Here is a 7,638-nt window from a genome sequence, read left to right on the forward strand (position 1 = left end):
AGACAGTTTTTGGGGTCTGTCTTCTCCATTTTAACTAAATCATTCATTTAGTAATCAATCATTTCCCCAAAATTTTAACACATAACAAAATACATTTTTATTAAATATGTAAAAGCTTTATTGAACATGAATCAAAGACCTGTGAGGACAATTAACAAGTCAATGAAACTGAAAAAAGATCCAACATGCTTATATTTAACCCTTAACAATTAACAGTTCTCTGGAAATACACAGACTACCTCATACAAATATTACAATAAAAGAAAAACGCCAAAACTGACGGGAACTTAATTCTTCACAAACATTTCCTCATAGAGGGTATACTATGCATAACGCTAACCGATTGTCTCCTCAACAAACCAACACAATGCATTGGATATCAGGACACAATGGTAAAGTCCATAGACATAATCTGGTATAAAAATCTGATATACAGGTTATACTACATCGAACAATATCTAAAGACAGTTGTTAACGTTAGAAAATTCGAGTTCTTTAGACCAGATTTGAAACATAAAAATGCAAGAGTTATCTCCCTTAGCAATGTTGCAATGCGTTCTAGAATTGGTGGTATTTAAATCACAGGGTTAGTTGCACTTTTAATAGTGTCTTATCAAGTTAATATCTGGAGCATTTATTTATCGGGATTGGCTTGGTATATTTCATACAAAACCTTAATTCCGGGTGTTAACTCCTATTAATTTATCCGGGTGTTAACTCCTATTAATTTATTCTAACGTAAAATATAATCAAGCAATGGGTTTTACAGGTAGGGAAAATAAAAAAAAAGATAATAAAAAAAATTGTTCCACTGTTAACAATACATTTTAACTTGATAGTAATTTTGTATTCTTATACTGTAAGTAAAATACTTCAGAAACCTGGCTACATGGACCAGGGACATAACATTATACAGTATATGTTATGTCTCTGCATGTATGTAAATTCAAGTACAAATGTATATCACAATGGTAAATTCAATACAATATGTTTAGAAATCATATGTTGATATTCATGGGTTCTATACAAACAAATTAAAATTACAATTATTTGTATAGGTCTAATGAATACACCATACTCTCAAATTATCTGAAAAATAAGTCTGTGAATTTTGATGTGACAATCATAGATTTAATTTTAATACAGAGTACTACTTCTGTATTACAGTCATCAAACATGTACACCTAACAACTGTTCTGATAGACTTGGTGGGGTACTCTGTACATCATATTCGTCATGTTGATGTATTTTAGCGTTATTATGTTATCTTATTTTAACGCTGAAAGTATTTTGCTAAATTACAATTGTGCTAATTGCAGTTTTTTATATTTATTTCCATGCCAGGTATTGTGGGTGCTCCAATTCATTATAATGTGCTACCGGTAATTAAGATTTGTTTAAAATCAGCTATGCACTAAATATTTTAATGTAAGACTAACTCAATTGTGATAAACCATTAATCAGTATCACTGTACTATACATGTAAATAAAGGTTACACAATGAGTGGTTGTTGGATATGGAATTTATTTCACACTCACTTATTTTTTAAAAGTTACAAAAGACACGAGCTTTAGGGAGTGTCTTTTGCAACTTTTGAAAAATAACTTACGAGTGTGAAATAAATTCCATATCCAACAATCACGAGTCATGTCACTAAATGTTTCTACCTCAATAATATCAGCTTGAATCAAAGGGAAACGTGGCCAAGTAGAATTTCGCGTATGCAAATAAAGCGTAATGGTGACGTCCGGGACCCGGTGATGTGACGTCATTCGATTATTCATGACGTCAATAACAATTGCAGCTTGGGTCAAAGTTCGAATTCTTGACCAATCAAAAGACCGGAAAGTCATATACCACTAGTGGTATATAACATATATTTATCCAACAGTTGGCACATTTATACAATGGCTTGAGAGTGGAATAACACAGGTATTGTGGTAGAAATGTCATTACACATATTCAAAAATTTTAACCACCTGTACAGTTTAAAAGATTATCAGAAATAATAATTTGATTATTATTCAACTAATAAACATTATAAATAACACATTTATTAAAAAATGTAAAGTTAAATTAAAACTGAATGAATTTCTCCACATTAGAAACACATTTGGATTAAATATTTGTGCCTTGTATAATGTGTACATGCAAAGGACACTTTGTTGTATACATGTGAAGCACTTAAAATAATCTAATAAGTCCATAAACAAATCACATTAAAAGTTTCTTTGGTTAAAATAACAACACAATATACATGTAAATTTAAGTAAATAACAGGGGAACATGTTGTAATTACTCTTTGATTGTGTAGGCGCAACATTTACCATAATTAAGCTTAAAGTGTTTCACAAATAAGCTCTCATTATCTGAGAAAAAATGTGATTAATTTTTACACTGGTGTAGGGGGCTTACTTGGTGATAATACAGTATTTAACTTTTACACTAGTGTAGGGGGCTTACTTGGTGATAATACAGTAGTTAACTTTTACACTGGTGTAGGGGGCTTACTTGGTGATAATACAGTAGTTTACTTTACACTGGTGTAGGGGGCTTATTTGGTGATAATACAGTAGTTAACTTTTACACTGATGTAGGGGGCTTTAACTTTTTGATAATACAGTAGTTAACTTTTACACTGGTGTAGGGGGCTTACTTTTTGATAATACAGTATTTAACTTTTACACTGGTGTAGGGGGCTTACTTTGTGATAATACAGTATTTAACTTTTACACTGGTGTAGGGGGCTTACTTTGTGATAATACAGTAGTTTACTTTTACACTAGAGGAGGGGCTTACTAAATAGTGATAATACAGTAGTTTACTTTTACACTGGTGTAGGGGGCTTACTTTGTGATAATACAGTATTTAACTTTTACACTGGTGTAGGGGGCTTACTTTGTGATAATACAGTATTTAACTTTTACACTGGTGTAGGGGGCTTACTTGGTGATAATACAGTAGTTAACTTTTACACTGGTGTAGGGGGCTTACTTTGTGATAATACAGTATTTAACTTTTACACTGGTGTAGGGGGCTTACTTGGTGATAATACAGTAGTTAACTTTTACACTGGTGTAGGGGGCTTACTTTGTGATAATACAGTATTTAACTTTTACACTGGTGTAGGGGGCTTACTTTGTTATAATACAGTAGTTTACTTTTACACTAGAGGAGGGGCTTACTAAATAGTGATAATACAGTAGTTTACTTTTACACTGGTGTAGGGGGCTTACTTTGTGATAATACAGTATTTAACTTTTACACTGGTGTAGGGGGCTTACTTTGTGATAATACAGTAGTTTACTTTTACACTGGTGTAGGGGGCTTACTTGGTGATAATACAGTATTTAACTTTTACACTGGTGTAGGGGGCTTACTTTGTGATAATACAGTAGTTAACTTTTACACTGGTGTAGGGGGCTTACTTTGTGATAATACAGTATTTAACTTTTACACTGGTGTAGGGGGCTTACTTGGTGATAATACAGTAGTTAACTTTTACACTGGTGTAGGGGGCTTACTTTGTGATAATACAGTATTTAACTTTTACACTGGTGTAGGGGGCTTACTTTGTTATAATACAGTAGTTTACTTTTACACTAGAGGAGGGGCTTACTAAATAGTGATAAAACAGTAGTTTACTTTTACACTGGTGTAGGGGGCTTACTTTGTGATAATACAGTATTTAACTTTTACACTGGTGTAGGGGGCTTACTTTGTGATAATACAGTAGTTTACTTTTACACTGGTGTAGGGGGCTTACTTGGTGATAATACAGTAGTTTACTTTACACTGGTGTAGGGGGCTTACTTTGTGATAATACAGTAGTTTACTTTAACACTAGGGGAGGGGGCTTATTTAATGATAAATATGGTACTAAACTTTACACTAGGGGAGGGGGCTTATTTAATGATAAATATGGTACTAAACTTTACACTAGGGGAGGGGGCTTATTTCAGCATATTGTTTAAGATAAAAAGTTGTCCCGTCACTAAAAAGAAGGAAAAAAGTTTGACTTGAAAAATAATGTATTTTGACATATTAATGTATAGATACTGTCCTGTTTTCTGTTAACAAAATAAATGACATTATTTTGGACATACTAGATGTTTACTGTTTTCTGTTGACACAATAAAGTAATATTTTCTGTTGAGAAATTAAATAGCCTCCAATGTTTGCCGACATAATAGTATCCTAACATCTGTTGACATACAGTATAAAAAATAATGTTTTTGTTCACATAATAAATAACATTTTCTGTGTAAAATGCTTTCCTGTTTTCTGTTGACATATACAGATTTTTTTCTGTTGGTATATTATTAATTGACATATTTTTGTTGACAAATTAGATACCTCCTGTTTTCATATTACATGCCAACTTTTCTCTTGACATGCACATTGTATTAGGTATCTCCAATTTTCTGTTGATATATTAAAAAGACATATTTTCTGTTGACATATTTTTGCTGACATTATATTAAAAGACAATTTTTTTCTGACACATTAAAAGATATATTTTCTGTTGATAAATTAAAAGATATATTTTCTGTTGATAAATTAAAAAATATGTTTTTCTGTTGATAAATTAAAAGATATATTTTCTGTTGATAAATTAAAATACATATTTTCCAATGCCATATTAGATATATCCTGCTCTAATGACATAATAAATCTATGTTTTCTATTGACATCCAGTATATTACTGACATTTAAAATGTAATGATCACTGCTGAATTCATTGGTATTCAAATTGGTGTAGTAAACTGGTCTTTATGGCACATATTTAAACAATTCAAATGCTAATATTTTCAAACAATAAAGTTTTATATCTGATACACGGAATGTAAAATAAATAATGGAATTCTACCTCTAATTCAGCAATCAATCTCTACTGGTCACATAATATGCTAAATATCATAAATGATGTGCAGGTACATGTTTGTAAACACAATGACTGCTGAACAATACAGAGGCACTGAAGCAACTTCCTGGTTAGAAAGCATTTTAATCATGCTAGAAAACAATGCATGCGACATGTGCACATTAAACGCATTTTTATAACTATAAAACTAAAATATTTATGATTCAAAAAAGAAAATCAATAAAATTCACTAGCAGACTTATTTTTAATTCAAAACATTACTGAAGGGATTGATGGTAATGGGTTGATGGTGGGTTGATCGTAATATAAAACATACAATATGGTTAGGAAGTGAATTAAAAGCTTTGTACCAGCATTAAGTGGACATCTAGATTTTCGTATTATTTATTTTTTTGGTTTTGTATTGTTTAATGTCCTATCAACAGCTGTGATCATTTATGGATAACCTCCCATGTGAGCGAGATATATGTGTGAGGTTTATGTTTGTGTTTTGTTGGCGGTGGTATGTTTGAATTTGTGTTTGTCACCTTGTGATAGAGTGGAATTGAAGCTGACTTATAGTGCTACCTCACTGAACCATACTGACGAAGACATCCAGCAGGACACTGACGAAGACATCCAGCAGGACACTGACGAAGACATCCAGCAGGACACTGACGAAGACATCCAGCAGGACACTTTCCTTGTCATGTGTACTTCTGAATGAAAAATAGTGTGTATGATTTTATGTACTAATTCAACTTTCTTGGGGGCTCTCATTCGGTTACTTTTTCATATGTAACCTCTTTCGATTTGAACTTGTAATTCAGGGAATTTCTTGCCCCCAATTCATTATATTATGTTTTGTGTATCTATTTTTTATGTAGATGATAAGCTTGGGATCGCTCAAGCTCGGTGGTCGCCCCATCTGAAACAGTCTTAGCAGAGTCGCCTGCTATTATAGCTACCAGCTGCCTACTCGGTGGCTCGAGATCACTTAAGCTAGGGATCTCTCCTTTCTTTATTCAGTCATAGCTATCTAAGCTTGTGATCGCTCAAGCTTGGGGGTTGCATGCCCCTCTAGTATCATTAGTATTTTAATTGTTTAAGTGTATCTGTTTTAGCTTAGTAGCGGGTCAATTTAATTATGTAATATTGTTAGTTGTGTTGATGTAATTTAGTTATAAGAATGAGCAGCCCCTAAGAATGCCAAAAATTTAATAATTAATGTGAACCTGAACAAGTTATTGGATCCAATCAATACATTTTTGAACTTCATACTGTTTGTTGTGTTGTGTATAAAGAAGAATTTAAACTGACCTTCACCACAACTGTAATGATGTTTATATTTGTTTTAAAGCCATTGATAGATAGGGTCCAACTCCATCCCAGGACATGCTCTGATCACGTAATATATACAGAGATTTTAACTTCATGGCAGTCTTAGATGAGCATTAGACTAAGAACATGATGCATGTATACAATATCATTGTTTTGAATTTCTGGTGGATTTTAAATAATAAACAAAATATATAAAACCTACATTAAAAATAAACAGATAATGATTTAATTACATTTGTACAAACAACATGCACATTCTCTGCTGAAGTTATACAAATACATGTACAAAATGTACATACATTATTTATCTGCAAATAAGCCCATGTTCACAAATAAGCCCCCTTTTTATTTTTGCAGAATCATCAGCTAAAAGTTATTCACAAATAAGTTTTCCCCCCATTTTTAACAGGAGAGAGAGCATATTTCATGATAAATACAGTATCATAATTTATATAACTTGTCAGATTTTAGTTTCTTTAGCAGGTTTTTAATCCTCTTTTATTTATACCAATGAAACACTTCAGTTATCCCGTAGAAAATTCACTTAAAGGACAAAAAAATGTCACATAAAGATTTTTTTTTGTATGTGTACTTACAGCAGATAATATATATGTGTGATACATGTACATGTATATCTTTATATATATTATAGCTACAAGTATATTGCAATATGTACTAGATATGTAAATATATATACATAGGTATAGGTCATGGAGGGTTTCATTCCATCACAATAGAACATATGCCTGAATAAACTAGATGTGTGACATCTATGTCATGTTGTAGAAAACATAGCAAAAAAAGGCACATTTTGGTTACAGAACATTCCAATAACAGAACAGTTCAATAAATATAATGATAATTTGGTCCCTTAATATACTAAGTAAATATAAAATATAGCAAAAGGCATGTGGTGTTAACATTTTAATAGATACAATTATTAATAGAATCTTTCACCCCTTAGGAAATCTAGCTCTCATCCTTTGGGAGTGAGACGGTTAATCTTAACCAAAGGCAGAAGATTCTAAAGTTGTCAAACGAGAGGCTTAATATTGTCAAGTATTTAGCAGCTTAAGAATCTTAATTACCACTCTGGTTTAGATCCCCCAACTCACTTCCAAAGGGATGTATGATTATTTTTCTCTCACCTTGTTTAGCATATTTTGTATCTGATACTGAAGCTACATCAATGCAAGAAAGTCTTGATATGACGTCATTGTATTTGGTGCCATAATGTCATACAATTGTTGAGAATGTTGTAGCTTGTCTCAACCCTAAGGTAAGGATATCCTTATCCACAGTAAGAGAAAAATGGTCCCTTCGGTTCTTACTGTGATATTACTAGTAAAAATGCTGAACATATGAAATAACAAATACTGCCTCAACATCTTATTTCATAAGCTAAACAATTTCTGACCTGGATACATTTTTA

This window comes from Pecten maximus, chromosome 10 (genome assembly GCF_902652985.1).
Source record: "Pecten maximus chromosome 10, xPecMax1.1, whole genome shotgun sequence".
In the NCBI taxonomy this organism is placed as follows: domain Eukaryota; kingdom Metazoa; phylum Mollusca; class Bivalvia; order Pectinida; family Pectinidae; genus Pecten; species Pecten maximus.